The 24,318-nt window shown below is 44.4% G+C and overlaps 1 pseudogene; it reads right to left on the reverse strand.

Moving 5' to 3' along the window:
* Positions 1 to 3,980: 3,980 nt before the first annotated feature.
* LOC116979334 lies at positions 3,981 to 6,508 on the reverse strand (annotated as a pseudogene).
* Positions 6,509 to 24,318: the final 17,810 nt, after the last annotated feature.

Here is a 24,318-nt window from a genome sequence, read left to right on the forward strand (position 1 = left end):
ACCGTCGCGGAGCTGGCCGAGTCCAGAGCGGGTGGAGCTGTGGTGGACGCTGCTGCGACTCGACCCCCGGAGATTCGGTGGCTGCAACTGCGGGTTTGGCGGGCGGCACCGGGAGCCCGCGGGTCCCTGGAGGGAGACCGCTTTTCGGGGCTTCCACAGCGGCGACTTCTCCCGCCCGAGTTGCGGGGTTGAAGAGCACCTGGAGCGGGGCCTTACAGCACCGCCCCGCGCAGCTTGGAATGGCGGCGGGTCTCTGCGAGCGCACGCCGGGGGCTCTAACACCAAGACCCGGTGCGCGACCTTGCATCACCCGGCGTGGCTTTAATGGCCACGGGACAATCGCCATCGCCCGCCGGGGGCTTTGACTTTGACTTTGACTGACATCGGGGGGGAGAGTGCAGTGGAGAGATACGTTTTTTTGGCCTTCCATCACAGCAATGTGATGGATGTTTATGTAAATTATGTTGTGTCTTGGGTCTATTTGTTTGTAATGTATGGCTGCAGAAACGGCATTTCGTTTGGACCTCAAGGGGTCCAAATGACAATAAATTGAATTGTATTGTATTGTATTGTATTGTATTGTATTGTAAGTTGGACCCTTGAAGACCGAAAAAGGTGAATTTATTATGGGGAACAAGGAAATGGAAGATGAGTTGAACAGGTACTTTGGATCTGTCTTCACTAAGGAGGACACAAACAATCTTCCTGGCCAGAGGATCTGGGGTGACGGTGGAACTGAAGGACATCCACATTAGGCAGGAAATGGTGTTGGATAGACTGATGGGACTGAAGGCTGATAAATCCCTAGAGCCTGATGGTCTGCATACCAGGGTACTTAAGGAAGTGGCTCTGGAAATCGTGGATGCATTGGTGATATTCTTCCAATGTTCTATAGACTCAGGATCAGTTCCTGTGGATTGGGGGGGGGGGGGGGGGGATTTAAAAATTGGGAGTATGAAGATGGAGTTAAAGGGGGAGGGCGTACAGGAAAAAATACAAAATACTCCCAAATTAATGGGAAGGAAAGTTCGAGAAGGGACAACAGAGTAAGGTCAGGGCCAATAGTGACCGGTGGGAGGGGGGAGATGAATACCGAGGTCAAAGTGTTGTATATGAATGCGCGAAGTATAAGAAATAAAATGGATGAGCTTGAGGCTCAGTTAGAAATTGGCAAGTATGATGTTGTGGGAATTACAGAGACATGGCTGCAAGAGGGCCAGGGCTGGGAACTGAATATTCAAGGATATACCTCTTATCGAAAAGACAGACAGGTGGGAAGATGGGGTGGGATTGCCCTGTTGGTGAGGAATGAAATTCAGTCCCTTGCAAGGGGTGACATTGAAACAGGAGATGCCTAGTCAGTATGAATAGAACTAAGGAATTGTAAGGGTAAAACGGCCATAATGGGACTAATCTACAGACACCCAAACAGTGGCCTGGACATAGGGCACAAGTTGAATCAGGAGTTAAAATTGGCATGTAGTAAAAGTAATGCTGTGGTTGTTATGGGAGATTTGAACATGCAGGTAGACTAGGAAAATCAGGTTGGTACTGAACCCCAAGAAAGGGACTTTGTGGAGTGCCTTTGTGATGGATTCTTCGAGCAGCTTGTATTCTCCCAGGGAGAAAGTAATTCTGGATTTAGTGTTATGTAATGAACCGGATATGATAAGGGAACTTGAGGTTAAGGAGCCATTAGGAGGTAGTGACCATAATATGGTCAGGTTTAAACTACAATTGGAGAGGGAGAAGAGTAGATCGGAAGTGTCAGTTTTATAGTTGAATAAAGGGACCTATGGGGCCATGAGGGAGGAGCTGGCCAAAGTAGACTGGAAAGATACACTAGCAGGGATGACAGTGGAACAACAATGACAGGTATTTCTAGGAATAATACAGGATCAGTTCATTCCTATGAGGAAGAAAGATTCCAAGGGGAGAAAGGGACGACCGTGGCTGACAAGGGACGTCAGGGACAGTATAAAAATTAAAGAGAGTACAACATAGCAAAGGTGAACGGAAAGCAAGAGGTTTGGGTAATGTTTAAAGAACAGAAGATAACCAAAAAGGCATTTGGGGGAGAAAAGATGAGGTACGAGGGTAAGCTAGCCAAGAATATAAAGCAGGATAGTAAAAGCTTATTTCGGTAGGTGAAGAGGAAAAAATAGTTAAGACCAAAGTTGGACCCTTGAAGACTGTAAAAGGTGAATTTATTATGGGGAACAAGGAAATGGCAGATGAGTTGAACAGGTACTTTGGATCTGTCTTCACTAAGGAGGACACAAACAATCGTCTTGATATAGTAGTGGCCAGAGGATCTGGGGTGACGAGGAACCAGGGACGGAAAACCCGGGGGGGGGGGGACAGAGGGGACACGCCCCCCCCCCCCCCCCCCCCCACCGTCCCCCCCTCATGTTTTGAGAGGTGGGGGACATTCCCCCCCAAGTTTTTGTGATTCCGATTTTAAAATCTCCGCTTTCCGCGAGGCAGTGGGGGTGGGACTGATGATCAAGGGCGCGATGATTGGAGGAGGGAGACGTGGCACAGACCTGCGCCTCATCCGCAGGTAGGATCGAACCCGGCCGGGTCTCCGGCGCTGTCCCGAGTGCCCCCCCCAGGTTAACCTCCCTGGCCTTGCGGGAAATATGGCCAGCGTGGAGAAGCAGCGCTGGTGTTCCGTCAGTCCAGACAGGGCTGTAGTTAACCCGGTGAGAAAGGCAGAGTTGAGTTTGAGCCTCCGAAGCCTCGCGTGTGTGTGAGTGTGCGCATGCGCGCGCGGCCGTCAAACATTGTATCCCCCGTCCCCTCCATGTTTTGATAGCGAGTTCCGCTCTTGGGAGGAACTGAAGGAAATCCACATTATGCAGAGAATGTTGTTGGATAGACTGATAGGACTGAAGGCGAATGAATCTTCAGGGCCTGATGGTCTGCATCCCTGGGTACTTTAAAAATGGCTTTAGAAATTGTGGATACATTGGTGATAATTTTCCAATGTTCTATAGACTCAGGATCAGTTCCTGTGGATTGGAGGGTAGCTAATGTTATCCCATTTTAAAAGGCGGGAAAGAGAAAACAGGGAATTATAGACCAGCTAGCCTGACATCGGTGGTGGGGAAGATCAATAGTCAGATTTATTCGTCAAATACACAATAAAGTGCAGTGAAATTAATTTGCCAGCAGTGGTACAATAAAAAAAGAACACACAATACACAATAAAAAATTGACGCAAACATTCACCACAGCATTCATCACTGTGGGGGAAGGCACAAAGTTTAGTCAGTCCTCCTCCATTTCCCCCGTGGTCGGGACCACAACCCTTCGCAGTCGCCGCTGCGGGCGGGCAAGGTAAGTCCTGAATCGGTGCTACCCTACCGGAGACCGCGGCTTCAAGCTGATGTAGGCCGCAGGCCGGCGTTCAAAAATCTAAAGTCCCCGCCGCGCCTAGAAGCACCGCAGACTGCTGTTTCAAAAGAGGTTGTAGACCGCGGGCCGGCGGTCGGAGCTCTTCTCCAGGGATCCCAGGCGGGGGATGCCGCTCAGGATTGTAAGTCCCCGCCGCGCCTGCACTTATTGTCTATATGCCCCTCCCTCAGTAATGTGCGACTGTGCCAGAAATTTCAAAATGGATGAGAAATATTTCCAAAAATGATTACAGCAAATAGCAGGAACCAGGAACTGCAGATGCTGGTTTACAAAAAAAGTCACAACGTGCTGGAGGAACTCAGTTGATCAGGCAGCATCTCAGGAGAACATGAAGATAGACACAAAGTGTTAGAGTAACTCAGAGGGACAGGCAGTATCCCCGAAATTTGGTGGAAGTTTCGCTATATAAAGTATTAAAGTATTTAGCAAACGGGAGATCACGTGGGCCTGGGCGGACAAACAGATAGGACCAAGGAAACATTAGGCGTTAGCCTTTCTCAAAATATGAAGCTCAGCACGACGTGAACTGACGTGATGGATATTGGTGCAGAGCGGTTACTCTAGACAAAAGCGAGCAACTTCTCCGCGATCCCCATCAGAATCTTCAGCGCCTTACTCAGTATCGAGTAGGTCATCAGAGATGATGACCCTCCTCCAAAAACGGAACCAATGCCTGGGACAGAGTAAAGAACGGCTGCAATGCCTGTCACGGCAACAAGGCCTGTACACAGCCATACTATCACTTCTCTATTTATTTTTCCCAGAAGGGGCGATGGTGCTGCGGCATTCAACTCTTCCACGGACTTGCCTGTTCTGTTGGCCAATCTGCCGCGAGCAGCATCATCCAGACACAGGCATTTACGGAATTCGATTAGCGCTCCAATCAATGCCGCAATGTTACAGGCGATAGAGAGACCCGGGACTGGGATCGCTCCCACTCCTCCCGCGATGATCGCCAACATCCAGATACGTTTCTTCAACACCTCACCTTTCTTCCGAATAATCTCCACATTATCGTTGGGAAGGGCCAGGATAAAGACAGATTCCTTTATACTTGGTAAACCATCTGCAAGTGCTTCCATTAACAGAGAGAAATCATACATATTCTTCATGAAACTGGATATCAGGAACACGGTGGGATCAGGGATCCCAGCCTTTCACAATTTACTGACGCAGTCACTCCGGATCTTTCCCATTTCTACAACTCCATCAAAGTTATTCCGTTATCTCCGCATTGAATTAAGGTCAGCGTCAATCTTAGAGCGGACAAAATAGAGCTTCTTCCCCAGCCGCGTAATCTCCTTGGCAAATTTTGCATCATTCTCTGTGAATCGACCAGCTGACACTATGATGAATAAATCGTATTTTTTAAATTGCATTTTCTTCAGGTAGGAACCCGCGGTGAATTCTGTAGATCCGATCCCCGGCAGGTCCCAGTAGCGGACATTGGGCAGAGTGGGATGTGAGTATCCGGTTGGCTCCATTGTAGTTTCCGTGGTCCCAACCGCAGCCGCTCCCTCATCTTCGCTACGAAGCCCTCTCATGGCGTTGATGAGGGTGGATTTTCCTGCACCCGTGTCTCCCGTCACGGCGATGTTCAGCTCAGTTTTGTCCAGATCTTTCACCTTCTTCTCCAGCAGAGATTGAACCTTATCCACACCTCCCGTTGTGAACTCGGACTTCAGTTTGTTGAGCTCTTCCTGTGTGAAGAATGTGGGGGTCTCAGACTGATTGGCTGAAAGGAAACATGTTCGGTGAAAGTTTCCAGTTCAAAACAAACCAACTGAAATAAAGGACAAGCACCTTCTCTCCCTTTCCCTCTTCTCTTCCCATTGTTCCACCTGGATACACACCATTTATCCCACAATCCCGCCCTTTCCCCCATCACCTTCACCAATATCCATTCCTCCAGCTTCCCATCTCACACCTCTTCTCTTGACCTAGGAGCGGAATTAGGCCATTCGGCCCATCTATCCCACGAGTTCCTTTTATCCTTATCTTTTATCCTTATCCCAGTCACAAGATGGCGGCGCTGCCTTCGCAGCTGCGGCTCGCCTGCAGTCCGTTTGTTTTTTTTCTTTTTTGGATTGTTCTTTGGCCTGTTTTAGTTAATTTTTGGTTTTATTATGTTGTGTTTGTGTGTGTGTGGGGGGGGGGTGCAGTGACACGTGTTTTTAGTCTTTTCCTTCCGGGGATGCGACTTCTCTTGTCGTATCCCCATCTCCGTCTGCGCCTAAGCCTAATAGCGGAGCTGGCGGCCTCGGAGCTGGGGCAGCGGCAGCGGCAGCGGCGACCCGACCTCGGAGCTGTGGCGTTCCGGCGGTGGCCGCGGCAGCGACGGCCCGATCTCGGTGGCTCGGCCACGGGCCCCGTGGACGACATCGTCGGGAGCTCGCAGGTCACAGGTTGGTGACCTGTTTTCAGGAGCTCCCGCAACAACAGCTTCGTCCGCTGGACTGCAGGGCGGCAACTTCGGCAGCTTCGACCACCCCGGGCCGCGGAGTTTGAACCGGCCCGTTCGCGGCGCTTGTATTCAGCCGCGGGACTGACTTACTTACCATCACCCGGCGGGGTCACAACATCCGAAGCCTGGATAGCCTCTCACGGAGGAAGAACAAGGAGGGAAGAGACAAGGATTTTAAGATTTTTGCCTTCCATCACAGTGAGGAGGTGCCTGGTGAACTCACTATGATGGATGTTAAATTTATGTTTATTATGTGGTTTTGTCATTTTATTATATGTATGACTGCAAGGCAACGGATTTCGTTCAGAGGAAAGGTCTGAATGACAATAAAGGCTACTTTGACCATCATCGACCTGACTTCAATCATCACACCCCTCCCCCACCCCCCACCCCCCAACAACTATCAACCTATCACTTGCCTGACTTAGTCCTGCCCCCAATCCTCATCCGGTCACCTCCCTCTAATCACAATCAGAGTGAAGAAGGGTCCCGACCCGAAACGCCACCTGCCCCCAGAGATGCTGCCTGACCCGCTGAGTTACTCCAGCGCTGTGCTTGAGGTGAGGGAGGAGAGGTGGAGAAGTAACATTGTGTGATGTATCCGGACATACCTGGAGCTGGCATTTTCCATTCTCCTTCTCTGTCTGTCCTTGTCTCGCCTGTGTAATCCAGTGGTCCCAGCACTGCCCCGGGGGGGGGGGGGGGGGGGGGGGTGAAGAGGTCTGGGCACCGGGGCTCCTCCTTGTCTTCAGTTGTGTGTGTTCTCCTAGAGGAAAGCAAAGAGGTTGCTGGTGGTTCTTTCTGTAGCAGCAAAGTATATCCCTCTTAATCAAAGGTAGACAAAAATGCTGGAGAAACTCAGCGGGTGCAGCAGCATCTATGGAGCGAAGGAAATAGGCGACGTTTCGGGCCGAAACCCTTCTTCAGACTGAAGAAGGGTTTCGGCCCGAAACGTCGCCTATTTCCTTCGTTTCGGGCCGAAACCCTTCTTCAGACTGAAGAAGGGTTTCGGCCCGAAACGTCGCCTATTTCCTTCGCTCCATATAGGTATGTTGCAAAGCCTACCTGAAGCGTCGTTGAAGATCTGCTGCTGAGGCTGTGCGCGATTTTGGCGCCGTTTAGAGGGGGCGGGTTTAAAACGCGATTTTCTCTAAGCTGTTCCAATCGAAAATGTTCAGCCTAGTTAATTATTAACGAAAAATCGCTGGAAGACCCCGTCGCAAAAGCTATTATTAGGTTTAAAGGCCTTGAATAATGGTTATAGTAGTTTAAAAATCAATCTTTAAACCCGCGGCCGTCAGCGACCGCAGGGTCTCATAAAGCAAATAGCAGAAGTTAGGTTGTATATTTTTACATTCAAAAGGGCTTCTAAAGATCCTTTTATACAAAATTTACTATTGCGAGTAGCTCAATTTGGGCCCATTATATCGCGCAGTATTTTTCTCGGCATTTGAGGCACAAATCTACCGCAATGTGAACGTTCTAAACCAGCGCGTTCCACAGGGACCCACTAGAAAGCTGATTTAAATGGGCATTTATTTACAGCAATTAAACACTAAATTCCTTCCATTTGGCCTATAAATTAATGTAAATGAGATTTAAAAATCATGTTTTATTGTGAATTATTTGTGAATATTATTTGGACATTTAGGCTATTTAAAAATGTTAATCATTTATTAAGAAATGGATAGATGTTTAGATCTAGTAATTGAAGTCTGAAATTAGCTACAATTAGGTAACTAACTAATTATATGCTTTAATTTCAGGTCATCCAAGTAAGATTATTTTATATTTGTTTCAGAATGCTTCAATCTATGATAACTGAAAATTTCATTCAGTTCTCTTAATTTTTAAGAAAGTTATGGGCTTTTGACTGTTCACGATCACAACTTTTTTGTTATGTCCATAGAAAATCAATAGGGAACAAGATGCTCATTTCCGAGTATGAAAATGGCCATAACTTTTTAAATACTTGAGATATGAAAGTGAATTAGGTGTCAAATTAAACTTATTTTTATGCTTTATCTGATGGGATAAATTACAGACTTGATTTTTAAAATCTCAAAATTTTGTAACATTGCTACTCCATAGATGCTGCTGCACCCGCTGAGTTTCTCCAGCATTTTTGTGTACCTTCGATCTTCCAGCATCTGCAGTTCCTTCTTGAACACTCCCTCTTAATCAATATACGTCATTTGGCCCAACTGGTTTGTGGCGACACAATGCCCCATCTAAGCAGCAGTTTCATTTCCACTCGCAGTTTATGTGGAACAAAAGACGGAAATATCGCAGTGAGAAACGTGTCTAAATGTTGTGCCTCGGACAACCCCCCCCCCCCCCCCCCCCCCCCCCCGATTTATTCAATCCATTGCTAGTGACCACACACACACACACTGAGTAACGCACACGCACGCACACACACACAGATCAAACCCCGTGAACACGATTCCACGCCGTACTTTTGCCAACTCTCACTTCAAACCATCCGGTTAATGAAATTAAAACCATGTGTACTGGAGATCAGAAATAAAAATAGTCTCAATTAGACTCAACAAGACGACTTTGAAACTGGTACGACTTGGGTGGGGAAGGATGGAGAGGGAGGGAATGGAAGGGTCACTTGAAGGTAGAGAAATCAATATTTATTGGGGTGTCAGCTGCCAATCAACATATGAGTTGCTGTTCCTGCAATTTGCGGTTTGCCTCACTCTGACAATGGATGGGGTTTACGACAGAACGGTCAGTGTGGGAATGGGCAGGGGAATTAAAGTGCTTGGCATCCGTGAGATCAGGTAGGTCCAGGCAATAGACATTAGGTGCAGGAGTAGGCCATTCGGCCCTTCGAGCCAGCACCGCCATTCAATTGATGTTGAGAGAGCTAGATAGAGCTCCTAAAAATAGCGCAGTCAGGGGATATGGGGAGAAGGCAGGAACGGGGTACTGATTGGGGATGATCAGCCATTGAATGGCGGTGCTGGCTCGAAGGGCCAAATTGCCCACTCCTGCACCTATTGTCTATTGACTATCTCAGCTTCACCCCGTAACGTTGGCGTATTGTAAACATCCCGCTTTCTGCTTCATGGTTTCAAGGTTAGTTTATTGTCACTTATATCAATTATAGTACAGTGAAATTCAAATTAGTCGCTTCCTACCGATTGGTCAAGTGCCTGAAAATACTTCAGCTTCAGACCAAGTCGTGAATCATTCCAGTTTGATCATACCGTGTTTTCCATTACAACATGTCCACGTTACCTGCAGGAGAGCGAGGAGTCCCGGAGATCTGGGCTTGTGGTCAGCTTCTGCCTTGCTGGAGTTCGAATGACCGGGCGTCTCCGAGTCGCTGTTTTAACTCTCAACCCAACAAATCCACGTGACTGTAGGGTGTGTGTTAACAGTGATTAGAATGGTATCTGTCACGTGATGCTATTAGCAAACACCAAACGAGGTGATATAACTGCACATTGAACTACATGGATCACATTGAACTTTGATGGACTTTACCTTGTTCCAAACGTTATTCCCTTATCATATATCTGTGCACTGTAGACGGCTTGATTGTAAATATGTATTGTCGTGCTGTTGATGCGCTTGTGCTGATTTAACAAGCTGACAGCGGTTAGATTGTCAGAACACTGTCGGGTCATTATCTGCGGCTGGAAACAGAATGAACACATTCCTCCATGGCCATTATTCCAGCTCTCAGTACTGCCCGCAGAGTGAACAGTTTCACAGTTACGGCTGTCATTCTGGAAATCCACCTCAAGACTCACGCATCCCGTCTCCCAAACCAACTGTGCTGTGTGGTTTAAGGAAACCGCAGCAAAACATAGAGCTCCAGGTGTGGGTCTGTTAAAGAAAACGTTATAAAAAGATAATCAAGACTTTATTCCAGAGCGCCAAATACAGTGATTACTGGGGCAATCTAGGAGCTAGCTAAACAAACAAAGATTCATCTGCTCCTTATATACAGACTTTCCTCCTGATGTTCCGTTTACCACAGCAAGCACATGAGGAATTTACTTCTTCCCAAATGGTTTTACAATACTCACAGACCATTCACCTCCGGGAAACGCAGCACAATGTCACCCCACTCAAGCTCAAAGATAGCAGAGTGAAGGGATATGGGGAGAAGGCAGGAACGGGGTACTGATTATGGATGATCAGTCATGATCACAGTGAATGGCGGTGCTGGCTCGAAGGGCCGAATGGCCTATTGTCTATTGTCCATTACAGATAAGTAAATGTCATGTTAGCATTCGTGACAGAAGGATTTGAGTATAGGATCAGGGAGGTTCTACTGCAGTTGTACAGGGTCTTGGTGAGACCACAGCTGGAGTATTGCGTACAGTTTTGGTCTCCTAATCTGAAGAAGGACATTCTTGTCATAGAGGGAGTACAAAGAAGGTTCACCAGACTGATTCTTGGGATGCAGGTGAACAGAGGGATCTGGGAATAACTGTGCACAGTTCCCTGAAAGTGGAATCTCATGTAGATAGGGTGGTAAAGAAAGCTTTTGGTGTGCTGGCCTTTATAAATCAGAGCATTGAGTATAGAAGTTGGGATGTAATGTTAAAATTGTACAAGGCATTGGTGAGGCCAATTCTGCAGTATGGGGTACAATTTTGGTCGCCTAATTATAGGAAGGATGTCAACAAAATAGAGAGAGTACAGAGGAGATTTACTAGAATGTTGCCTGGGTTTCATCAACTAAGTTACAGAGAAAGGTTGAACAAGTTAGGGCTTTATTCTTTGGAGCGCAGAAGGTTAAGGTGGGACTTGATAGAGGTCTTTAAAATGATGAGAGGGATAGACAGAGTTGACGTGGATAAGCTTTTCCCACTGAGAGTAGGGAAGATTCAAACAAGGGGACATGACTTGAGAATTAAGGGACAGAAGTTTAGGGGTAACATGAGGGGGAACTTCTTTATGGGACCTCAAATGACAAATGAACACCGTCACTCTCTTGAAGAAGTCTCATCAGCGGATGTATTTCCTGAGGTCTCTACGGAGAGCTAACGTCTCACAGCCGCTGCTGCTGTCCTTCTATCCATGCGCCGTGGAAAGTATCCTCACCTATGGAATCCTGGTGTAGTTTGGTAGCTGTACTGTGGCTGAGAGGAGGGCGCTGCAGGGAATTATAAAAAACTGCGCAGCGCATTACAAACGCTAACCTGCCCTCCTTGGATGACATATACAAGGCCCGATGCTTGCGCAGGGCCATAAATATCAAGAAGGACACATCCCACCCTGCCAACCACCTTTTTACTCTGCTACGCTCTGGGAGGCGATTCAGGTCTCTGAAGGCTCGCACCGGTAAACTTAAAAATAGTTTCTACCCATGTGCGATAAAAGAGCTTAACTCCAATAGTGAACGCTGGGAAGCAAGAAGTAACTTCGAGGAATACCGCTAAATTCTTTTAAACTCTTTTAAAAATGTATTATTATTTTACTATTAACTGTACATATGTGTATTGGTTGTCGTGTTGTATTTCTTTTAACGGAGGAGAAGCAAATGGAATTTCGTTGCTCAGTTTTGTGCAATGACAATAAAACATATTCTATTCTATTCTATTCTATTTACTCAGAGAGTGGTGGCTGTGTGGAATGAGCTTCCAGTGAAGGTGGTGGAGGCAGGTTCGTTTTTATCATTTAAAAATAAATTGGATAGTTATATGGACGGGAAAGGAATGGAGGGTTATGGTTTGAGTGCTGGTATATGGGACTAGGGGAGAATACGTGTTCGGCACGGACTACAAGGGTCGAGATGGCCTGTTTCCGTGCTGTAATTGTTATATGGTTATATGTCAGGACTTTCATATGAAGAAAGACTGGATAGACTCGGCTTGTACTCGTTAGAATTTAGAAGATTAAGGGGGGGATCTTATAGAAACTTACAAAATTCTTAAGGGGTTGGACAGGCTAGAGGGGGGGGGGGAGAGGGGGGGAGAGAGAGAGGGGAGAGAGGGGGGGAGTGCTGAGAGGGGGGTGAGATGAGGGGCGGGGGAGAGGTGGGGAGCAGGGAGGGGGTAAGGGTGTGTAGAGGGGAGGGAGGTTTAGGGGAGGGACGGTGGGGGAGGAGAGGGGAGGGGGGGAGGAGGGGAGGGGGGGAGGAGAGGGGGGGAGGAGGGGGGGAGGAGAGGGGGAAGAGGAGAGGGGGAAGAGGAGAGGGGGGAGAGGAGAGGGGGGAGAGGAGAGGGGGGAGAGGAGAGGGGGAAGAGGAGAGGGAGAGGAGGGAGAGGAGGGAGAGGAGGGGAGAGGAGGGAGAGGAGGGGAGAGGAGGAGAGGAGGGGGAGAGGAGAGGAGGGGGAGAGGAGAGGGAGGGGGGAGAGGAGAGGGGAGGGAGAGGAGAGGGGGGAGAGGAGGGGGAGAGGAGGGAGAGGAGGGGGAGAGGAGAGGAGAGGAGGGGGAGAGGAGAGGGAGGGGGAGAGGAGAGGGGGAGAGGAGAGGGAGGGGGAGAGGAGAGGGAGGGGGAGAGGAGAGGGAGGGAGGGGGAGAGGAGAGGGAGGGGGGGAGAGGAGAGGGATGGGGGGAGAGAGAGGGAGGAGGGGGAGAGGAGGGAGGAGAGGGAGGGGGGAGAGGAGAGGGAGGGGGGAGAGGGGGGGGGAGAGGGGAGGGAGGGGAAGGGAGGGAGGGGGGGAGAGGGGAGGGAGGGGGTTGGAGAGGGGAGGGAGGGGGGGGAGAGGAGATAGAGGGAGGGGGGGGAGAGGGGAGGGAGGGGGGGGGGGGAGGAGAGGGGAGGGAGGGGGGGGGAGAGAGAGTGCCTTTTTACTTCAACCCAAACCCAAACAACCATTTGCAGGCAGCGCTTTTTTACCTCTAACCATATTTTCATTTTCAAACCAAATTAAGGGTACTCACAGTGCTGTAGACATTTGTCAGTGTCATTCAAAGCTCTGATTGAGGCACACCACTTGCAGAGACTGATTGAGGCACACCACTTCCTGGTTTTATATTCCCTCCCTCTCCCTCCAGCGGGGGCAGCAGAGAGAATGGGGAATGTTGTAAAAACATTAATATCTCTGTCAATTTTCATCGACGGGAAAAATCCTCGGCACACATGCGGCGGAGGGGGGCTCTGAGCAAGGTGGCCAAAAATGACGGCCGTAGGTGGCGGCGTACTCTCGGAAACCGCAACAGAGAAAGCCAAACCCGGTCAAGAACAGAGTTTTAGTAATATAGATAACCATATAAGAATTACACTTATTCTCACCTAGTCCCATCTACCTGCACTCAGACCATAACCCTTCATTCCTTTCCCGTCCATATACCCTTCCAATTTATTTTTAAATGATAAAATCTAACCTGCCTCCACCACTTCCACTGGAAGCTCATTCCACACAGCTACCACTCTCTGAGTAAAGAAGTTCCCCCTCAGGTTACCCCTAAACTTCTGTCCCTTAATTCTCAAATCATGTCCTCTTATTTGAATCTTCCCTACTCTCAATGGGAAAAGCTTATCCACGTCCACTCTGTCTATCCCTCTCATCATTTTAAAGACCTCGATCAAGTCCCCCCTTAACCTTCTGCGCTGCAAAGAATATAGACCTAACGTGTTCAACCTTTCCCTGTAACTTAGTTGCTGAAACCCAGGCAACATTCTAGTAAATCTCCTCTGTACTCTCTCTATTTTGTTGACATCCTTCCTATAATTACGCGACCAAAATTGTACACCATACTCCAGAATTGGCCTCACCAATGCCTTGTACAATTTTAACATTACATCCCAACTTCTATACTCAATGCTCTGATTTATAAAAGCCAGCACACCAAACGCTTTCTTTATCACCCTATCTACATGAGATTCCACCTTCGTGGAACTGTGCACAGTTATTCCTAGATCCCTCTGTTCAACTGCATTCCTCAACTCACTACCATTTACCATGTACGTCCTATTTTGATTTGTCCTGCCAAGATGTAGCACCTCACACTTATGAGCATTAAACTCCATCTGCCATTTTTCAGCCCACGCTTCCAAATGGCCTAAATCTCTCTGGAGACTTTGAAAATCTACTTCATTATCCACAACCACCTTTCTTGGTATTGTCTGCGTACTTGCTAATCCAATTTACCGCACCATCATCCAGATCATTGATGTACATGACAAACAACGGTGGACCCAACACAGATCCCTGTGGCACCCCACTAGTCATCGGCCTCCAACCTGACAAACAGCCATCCACCATTACTCTCTGGCATCTCCCATTCAGCCACTGTTGAATCCATCTTGTTACTCCACCATTAATACCCAACAATTGAACCTTCTTAATTAACCTTCCATGAGGAACCTTGTCAAAGGCCTTACTGAAGTCCATATAGACAACATCCACTGCTTTACCCTCATCAATTTCCCGAGTAACCTCTTCAAAAAATTCAAGAAGATTAGTCAAACATGACCTTCCAGGCACAAATCCATGTTGACTGTTCCTAATCAGACCCTGTTTATCCAGATGCTTATATATATTATCTCTAAGTATCCTTTCCATTAATTTGCCCACCACTGACGTCAAACTTACAGGTCTATAATTGCTAGGTTTACTCTTAGAACCCTTTTTAAACAATGGAACAACATGCTCAGTACGCCAATCCTCCAGCACTATTCCCGTTTCTAATGACAATTGAAATATTTCTGTCATAGCCCCTGCTATTTCTACACTAACTTCCCTCAATGTCCTAGGGAATATCCTGTCAGGACCTGGAGACTTATCCACTTTTATATTTTTCAAAAGTGTCAGTACTTCCTCTTCTTTGAATCTCATAGCTTCCATAGCTACTCTACTTGTTTCCCTTACCTCACATAATTCAATATCCTTCTCCTTGGTGAATACCGAAGAAGAGAAATCGTTCAATATCTCCCCCATCTCTTTTGGCTCTGCAGATAACTATCCACTCTGACTCTCTAATGGACCAATTTTATCCCTTGTTATCCTTTTGCTATTAATATAGCTGTAGAAACCCTTTGGATTTACTTTCACCTTACTTGCCAAAGCAACCTCATATCTTCTTTTAGCTTTTTAAATTTCTTTCTTAAGGTTCTTTTTACATTCTTTATACTCCTCGAGCACCTCATTTAATCCATGCTGCCTAGAATTATTGTAGATCTCTCTCTTTTTCCGAACCAAGTGTCCAATTTCCCTTGAAAACCAGGGCTCTTTCCAATTTTTACTATTTCCTTTCAACCGAACAGGGACATAAAGATTCTGTACTCTTAAAATGTCATCTTTAGGACTTCCGGTGGCGCCATGCTGGACTAGCAGTCGCACCATTTAGCTCCACTGCTGAAAATTCGCGATTTTTCGCGTTACAATCGTGTCTGGAGGTCGGGACCGATTCAAAAACTTACCGGAGCCCCTGGACGTCGCGCTGATGACGTCATTCGTAAGCGCTGTGAATTAAACGGAGGATAAAGGCTTTTAAATGAAAAAAACATCTCCAGCTCAGAGCCCTCAGAGAACAGCCTCAAAACACCTGCTAAAAATCCAGAAAACTGAAGAACTGACCTCTGAAGTGGTTTCTGTAATGGCTACAAGATCCAAGACTGAGATGGCTACTAAGGAGAAAAATGAGCTTGAGGAGATAAAGAATTCGGTAAGAGAACTGAGAAAGGATATTGAGGCTGGAAATTTAAAAATGATGGAAAATATGAATGCAAAAATGATGGAAAATATGTCAAACATCAATGCCGGCAATCAAAAAGTTATTGATTGCATTGGCATTTAAAAAAAAACGAATTGATGATGTGCAAGAAGAGCTAACGGGGAGAATTGATAAAGTGGAAGAAGATTCTACGAAGAAGTTTGAGGCTGTGCATGTAATTGTTTCTTCACAAGTAACTGCAATGAAAGACATGGAAACAGTTGCTGATCAAATGTCTGAAGATATGCAGGGAATGAAGCTAGAACTAGACAGCCTCAAGAGTCATCTGGCAAAAGTCTCGGATAAATGCCTCGATCTCGAAGCTCGCTCAAGACTCCAAAATTTAAGAATACTGGGAGTAACAGAGGGAGCAGAGGAAAACAACCCCCGTGAGTTTACTGCCAACTTAATTAAACATGTACTCAATTTACCCGTGGAACCGAAAATTGAAGTGGCACATCGAGTACCCAGATTTAAGCCAAGATCACAAGCAGATCCAGCCCACCCACGACAGATCATAGTCAAACTTCGGGACATTTCAGCACTTGAAGAGCTGATGAAAAAATCAAACACGGAGTGAAGCTGACGTTTGGAAACGACTCTATCAAACTCCTCCGGGATTATCCCTATGAGATCGTGCAAAAGAGAAGAAAGTTCTCACAGACAAGACAGATTCTCCATGGAGTTAAAGATGTCAGATACGGCGTATCCAGCCAGGATGCGAATTACTTTCAAGGGAAAGGAGAAATCATTCACCAATCCGGACTCAGCGTTTAAATATGCCCAAGAGATTGCGGCAGAAACAGATGATTAATGAATGCAGCGGGACGGTATGGACAAATTCTTCCTCTTTATTAGTTCACAGAGAACGCCCGAAGATAAGGGAAGAAACACCATTTGCTAAAAGTCTAAAATGGAGGAGTATCTCCACGTGCGCTGGTCTAGACACCTTAACTCCCTCGGACGCTTTGGAATTTAACTCAAGGACATTCTTTGTTCAAAATGAAGGAAAGACTGATTAACAACGGAGAGATGAACAGGAGAGCCGAACGTGGAAAACATCACAAGGACAAATGGTGGTTTAAGATCTTAAAATAGTTTCACAAAACTTAGAGAATTAACAATAATTAACAACACTAATATAGAATTAGAAATGGAAACTAACCTGAACTATATAATGGGCAAATGTAATAATGTTTTAAAAAGACAGACTATCCTGTATATAGAGCGAGACAGTTAAGCAGGGATAAAGAAATAATATATAACAAATTTTAGAACTAACGTAGATAATATCACAAGTTTTAGTGCTATGTACTTCGTGTGGGGAAGGGAGGAGACTCAGACACCTGGCCTAGTCCCAAGAGCCTGATTCTGGTTAACCCTTTCAGCCGACAGCTGACTATTATCAAAGGTATAACTATAACTATAAATAGTTAGTAGATAAAAGTGTTAGATATATAAGTTTCACAGTAGCTGAACATACGATTTGATAAGTCTTAATGAAATATATATATAGTGTAATCGGGTGAAATACAACTGATTTTGAAAAGGTCCCACCCTCCTATGCTAAGAGTAATAAAGGCAGCGGAGCTAATTGCATAACATCAACATCGGAAGTCGAATTGATGTCAAACCCCATAGACGTGTGGGACACTTATTACGGTGTTGACTACTCTAGACACTGTAATTCCACTTGTTCAATTTTTTTAAATCACAATATGTCACAACTATGTGTTTTTTTTAAGGACAATCGCAAAAGGGATCTACCAAAGGAAGCCAGTAACATGAACGTTCCCCAAATATCCAGAGTCCTGAGGTATGGATGCACCATAATAATTAAGGGTATTAAAATCAGCGAAAATGCAAGACGATAAACAAAAGAAAATGGGAGGAATCACACTGTGTAGCTGGAATATAAGAGGTATTAATGAACCAATCAAAAGGGGCAAGGTACTAGCTCAGTTGAAATCATACAACACGGACATTACTTTTCTACAAGAAACGCATCTTAAACACCAAGATCAGATGAGATTGAGGGCGAATTGGATAGGCCAAACATATCATTCTTCACACACTTCGAAATCCAGAGGTACCACAATTATTATTCGCAAAGGAATACCATTTAAATCAAAGAACATTATATCAGACAAGGAAGGGAGATATCTTATAGTTACAGGAGAGATGCATGCTACACCAAGCATGTTGGTAATCATATATGCGCCCAATTTTGATAATCCTCAATTTTTCAATAAAATCTTGAATACATCGCAGAGTTCAACTACCAACATGTTATAATTGGAGGAGACTTCAACTGTGTTTTAGACCCGTACTTAGATAAATCGATGCAAAAACAAAGAGGTATTATGAAATCTAAAACTATTGAACTCTTAAATAGATACACAAAAAATACAAACATAACAGACGTTTGGAGGATCGTGAATCCGACTGGAAGGGAAACTCGTTTTATTCAACGGTACACAAAACATACTCACGTATAGATTATTTCCTAGTGGCTACAAAACTAATCCCTTACACTATGAACCCTAAATATCACACCAATACGATTTCAGATCACTCCCCGCTAACTATCTTTTTAAAACTGGAAGGAATGTCTACGAATAAATCGTTCTGGAGGTTTAACTCACAAATTTTAAAAGACCCACAAGGGAGTATATATCTAGAAAAAACAGATGGACTTATTTTTTGAGACAAACGATACACCAGACATACCGCCCACTTTACTATGGGAATCCTTCAAAGCATTTATTAGAGGAGTCATTATCTCATACCAAGCTTTTCAAAACAAAAAGAATAAGAATGAACAAAGACAATTGGAAGAACAAATCAGACAACTAGATATAGATAATGCTAAAGATCCAACTATGGATAAACATAATAAAATATTAATATTGAAATTTAAACTAAATAAGTTATTATCAGAGAAAGTTATAAGACTATTCCAAATTACAAAACAGGAACACTTTGAATTTGGGGATAAACCCCACAAACGTCTGGCACGCCAACTGAAAAAAACGTGAAAAAGATCATGCAATTTTAAAGATTAAATCAGATAGAGGGGAATTATTAACACTACCCAATGATATCAATAAAAGATTCGCTCAATTTTACAAGAATTTATACACATCAAAAACGCTAACAGACAATAATAAAGTTTCAAAGTTCTTGGACAATTGTAATCTTCCAAAACTAGAATTGAAGGAACAAGAGGAACTGGGAGCACAAATTATATCTAAGGATATAGAAGACACAATAAACACACTTAAGAATGGAAAAACACCAGGAGCAGACGGATTCAGTAATGAATTTTATAAATATTTTTACGACATAGTTACACCACGTCTACAGAAAATGTATACATACGCTTTTAAAGAACAAACCTTACCTGAAACACTAGCAGAATCAACGATCACATTAATACTTAAAAAAGATAAAGACATAGAAGAACCAGGCTCATATAGAGCTATTGCTTTGTTAAATACAGATCAAAAAATATTAGCGGAAACGCTAGCTAGAAGACTAAGTAAATATGTTAGTTAATTAATAAACGAGGCTCAAATGGGATTTATACCTAAGAGACATTCATTTAATAACCTGAGACGTCTGCTTAACATAATGCATTCACACAAACCTCAAGAACAAGAGGTATCAATCATTTCATTGGACGCAGAAAAAGCATTTGATCAAGTAGAATTGGATTATATGATTAAAGTATTGCAAAAATTTCAAATGGGAGAGGACTTCATCGCATGGATAAAATTATTATATAACAAACCTACGGCTAGAATATTAACTAATAATATACTATCTACGAAATTCCAATTAACAAGGGGCAATAGACAAGGATGTTCATTATCACCGCTGTTATTCGCTCTGGTAATTGAATCTTTAGCTGAAAAAATCAGAACACACCCGGATATTTATGGTTATAATACAAAATATTCAAATAACATAATATCTTTGTATGCAGACGATGTACTACTGTACATCACAAAACCCCAAATTAGTATACCAAACATACTAAATGTAATTGAGGACTTTGGATCTTCTCAGGATACAGAATAAACTGGAACAAAAGTGAAATTATGTCGATAAAACCGAAAGATTCAACACATCTCTTAAAATTCCCCTTTAAAATAGCCACAGAAATTTTTTAATATTTGGGAATTGAAATTACTAGAAACTATCATGCTATGTTTAATGCCAATTATAGTCCCTTACTTAAGAAACTAAATAGTCTAATCAAATTCTGGAAAATGCTCCCGATGTCTTTAATAGGTCGAATAAATGCTATAAAAATGATCTTTCTACCACAAATCCTATATCTATTTCAATCAATACCTATATATCTTCCAAAAAGTTTTTCAAAAAACTGGACTCAGACATTACAAATTTTATATGGGACTATAAATCCCACAGAATACAAAGAACACACCTTAGTAAACCCAAAGAGCTGGGTGGTCTAGCGCTCCCTAACTTTATGTACTATAAATGGGCAGTAAATATTAAAAATATGATTCACCTGCTGGACAATTCTGCCCAGCAGGTGGACTGGATTGTAATGGAGAGAGAGGACTGCTCTCCGTGTAATACAGGAGCGACTCTCCTTTCACCAATGAATCTGAATAACAAAAATTACAATAGAAATCCAATTATACATAGCGCAATTAGAACTTGGAAACAAATAAAACAGAATCTAAAATTAAGAAATCTATCTCTTTTAATGTCAATAGTCAATAATCCGTCGTTTAAACCTTCAATTATAGATAAATCATTTACACAATGGGAAAGAATAGGAATCAAAATGTTCGGAGACTTGTATGAATTGGGAAAATTATTACTATTTCAACAATTACAACTGAAATATAATTTGAGAAATAATCAATATTTTAAATATCTTCAATTCTGTGACTATCTGACAAAATACACAAAAGACTATCATAACATGCCCCCAGACTTACTGGACGAAGCCATGAAGACGAAGGCTGAATCAGCAAATCTAATATCATACTTATACAACATTATTTTAAATATAGAAATACCTACAACTGATGGTATTAGAAGAGACTGGGAACAAGAACTAGCTATAAAAATTTCAAAAGAGAGCTGGGATAAACACTTACTATATGTGCATAAATGCTCGATCAACGTACGACATACACTAATTCAATTCAAAACATTACATAGATTATATTATTCAAAAACAAAAATAAATAAACTTTTCCCCAATGTCTCACCCATTTGTGATAAATGTCAGTCACAAGAAGCTACCATTGCGCACTATTTTGTTTTTTGTATAAAAATCCAAATATTCTGGAATGAAATATTTGAAATCACAAAACTATTTTAAATAAAACTGATACCAAAAGCAGAATGGATTATTTTTGGAATAACGGAAGGTAGCCCCGAACTAAACGTGGTTCAAAATAATTTACTTAATTACGGGCTAATAATGGGGAAAAAAGCTTATACTCAAATTGTGGAAAAATGCTCCAATACCAACAATAAAAATGTGGATTTCATACATGTTCGAAACATTACATCTGGAAGAGATGAGACTCCTCCTAGCAGGCAAAGCAGACCACTTCCAAAAGACGTGGTCTGTATTTATGGACTTATTACAAGCATAAGGTGCAATAGTAATTTAAAAAATAAATGGTGCCAGGATCTGGTAACGGGGGGTGAAAAATACGGTTGGAATATCCCTTTTTGCGGAGTTTTTTTATTTTTATAATAGAGCGATTGTTACTCTTTCTTTCTTTCTTTTCTAGGGTCTATTTCTTAACTTTCTTCTCTAACTCCTTTTCTAATGGGCTTTCTTTTCCCAACACTTTGCTGCACCTTCACGACTCTTTCTCACTTTCCTTACTTCTTTTATTTCTATCTTTTTTAAAGTTCAAAAATGAAGGGGTACAACAAATGTAATGAGATATATGTGGTGTGTATTACTGCAACTTATTGTACTTCTACTAAAAAATAAATAAATAAATAAATAAATTTAAAAAAGAATGTCATCTTTAAATGTCCTCCATTTCTCCTCCACATCCTTCCCATAAAACAAATGTGCCAATTCACTCCTTTCGCATCTCCTCAAAGTTAGCCTTTCTCCAATCAAAAATCTCAACCCGAGGTCCAGTTCTGACCCTCTCCATAATTATATTGAAACTAATGGTATTGTGATCACTGGACCCAAAGTGTTCCCCAGCACATACCTCTGCCACCTGACCTGTCTCATTTCCTAACAGGAGGTCCAGCACTGCCCCTTCTCTATTAGGTACCTCTATGTATTACTGCAAAAAACTATCCTGCACACATTTTACAAACTCCAAACCGTCCAGCCCATTTACAGAATGTGTTTCCCAGTCTATGTGTGGAAAATTGAAATCTCCCACAATCACTACCTTGTGCTTACAACTAATATCTGCAATCTCCTTACATCACCTTACTCTTCCAATTCTTGCTTCCCATTTGGCGGTCTATAAAACACCCCTATAAGTGTTGCTACCCCTTTCCCATTTCTCAGTTCCACCCAAATAGCCTCCCTAGATGAGCCCTCTAATCTATCCTGCCAAAGCACTGCTGTAATATCTTCCCTGACAAGCAATGCAACACCTCCACCTCTTGCCCCACCAATTCTATCACACCTGAAGCAACGAAATCCTGGAATATTTAGTTTCCAAACACAGCCCTCCTGCAACCATGTTTCACTAATCACCACATCATACTTCCAGGTGTCAATCCAGGCTCTAAGCTCATCCACCTTTCTTACAATTCTCCTAGCTTTAAAATATACACATTTAAGAAACCCCCCCCCCCCCCCTCGTATTCCCTGTGTATTATCTTTTTCTTCTTTCTCCCCTACATTTTGTGTCCGAGTGCTACCCTTCTCTGCCTCACACACTGTCAAGTCTTCTAATGTTTTTGTGCAGATTCCCTGCTTGAAAGGGATCTGATTCATCCACCCCAAAATGATGAACTGGATTTCACTCAATGACCAAACACTTCTTTTCCATTTCTTTTTTTCCCTTTTTATTTTGGCAGATTCAGCAATTAATTTACAGTTCCACTTGATTTATTGCTTCAGCCATTACTTTGAAGGCATTTGGATGTTGTAGGTTTTTCAATTCAATTCAATTCAATTCAATTTATTGTCATTTGGACCCCTTGAGGTCCAAACGAAATGCCGTTTCTGCAGCCATACATTACAAACAAATAGACCCAAGACACAACATATTTTACATAAACATCCATCACATCGCTGTGATGGAAGGCCAAAAAAACTTTTCTCTCCACTGCACTCTCCCCCCCGATGTCAGAGTCAAAGTCAAAGCCCCCGGCGGGCGATGGCGATTGTCCCGTGGTCATTTAAGCCACGCCGGGTGATGCAAGGTCGCACACCGGGTCTTGGTGTTAGAGCCCCCGGCGTGCGCTCGCAAACTCCCGCGGCCATTCCAAGCCGCGCGGGGCGGTGATGTAGGCCCCGCTCCAGGAGCTCTTCAACCCCGCAACTCGGGCGGGAGAAGTCGCCGCTGCGGAAGCCCCGAAAAGCGGTCTCCCTCCAGGGACCCACGGGCTCCCGGTGCCGTCCGCCAAACCCGCAGTTGCAGCCTCCGAATCTCCGGGGATCGGGCCGCAGCAGCGTCCACCACAGCTCCACCCGCTCCGGACTCGGCCAGCTCCGCGACGGTGAGGTGAGTGTCGGCACTGGAGCCCCCGGTTTTCCTGTTGGAGGCCGCTCCTCGTTGCAGCCCCAACGACAACGGAGACCCGACAAAGAAAAGGTCGGGTCTCCCGTGCAGGGAGAGATTTAAAAGTTACCCCCAACCCCCCACACCACCCCCACCCCCCCACAAACATACCCCAACAAAAATAACAAAAACTACATTAAAACATAGACATAAAATAATAAAAACGCAGACGGACTGCAGAGGCCGCTGCAGACGAGAGTCGCGCCGCCTACCGGATTCCTGGAGGGAGACCGCTTTTCGGGGCTTCCGCAGGTCTTAAGGTATTTAACAGTTTAGTCTTTTAGCAGGTTAAAAACCGGCTGCTAATCGGGTGTTGTAGATAATCAGTCCTGCATGCCTTTGCTGGCGATCGCGGCAGTTTTTAGGACAGTCTCTTTGATTATACTGTTCAAGTTTTAGCCGCAAGTCAACTTCTCTCGCGGGACTGTCCGCTTCTCTGTTCACGGTCGGGCTGACTCTGATCCCGACCGGGCTTTCTCTGCTTTCTCCCCCCACCGGGTTGACTCTTCCCGGTTGGGCTGAAGACTCAGCCTTTGTCAGTGTTTCTCTGAACCTTTCCGTGGCCTACACGGTACTAGGCCCTCACCTGATGTCTGTGGCTGCTACTGGGCTGGCCGTGGGCTACACGGCCCTCTTGTCGGTGGCTTCTCTGGACCTGTCTGTGGCCTTCACGGTACTAGGCCCCCACCCGATGTCTGTGGCTGCTGCTTGGGCTTGGCTGTGGGCTGCACAGCCCTGGATACATTCCAGGTAAGCTGACACCGTGCTTGGTGACCCTCACTGCCCCTGCTTGTTTTCCTAGCTCTTCCCTGAGCTATTGCTTCCCGTTCCTACCTTTTTTCTTTTTGGCACCAATTCAAAACCATTTGGCTTGGTGCTGTCCCACTTGTTTCCAAATACTACTTCTATTTTTAACTTTTGTTTTCGATTCTTCTTGCTGGCCTTGTTCTTATCTTCGTTCTTTTATCCTCGTCACCAATTGTTGTGTATTCGGATGCTTTGAACAGTCTTGAATAAAGGCTCGGACACGGAAGG

Source organism: Amblyraja radiata, chromosome 12 (genome assembly GCF_010909765.2).
Source record: "Amblyraja radiata isolate CabotCenter1 chromosome 12, sAmbRad1.1.pri, whole genome shotgun sequence".
NCBI lineage: Eukaryota > Metazoa > Chordata > Chondrichthyes > Rajiformes > Rajidae > Amblyraja > Amblyraja radiata.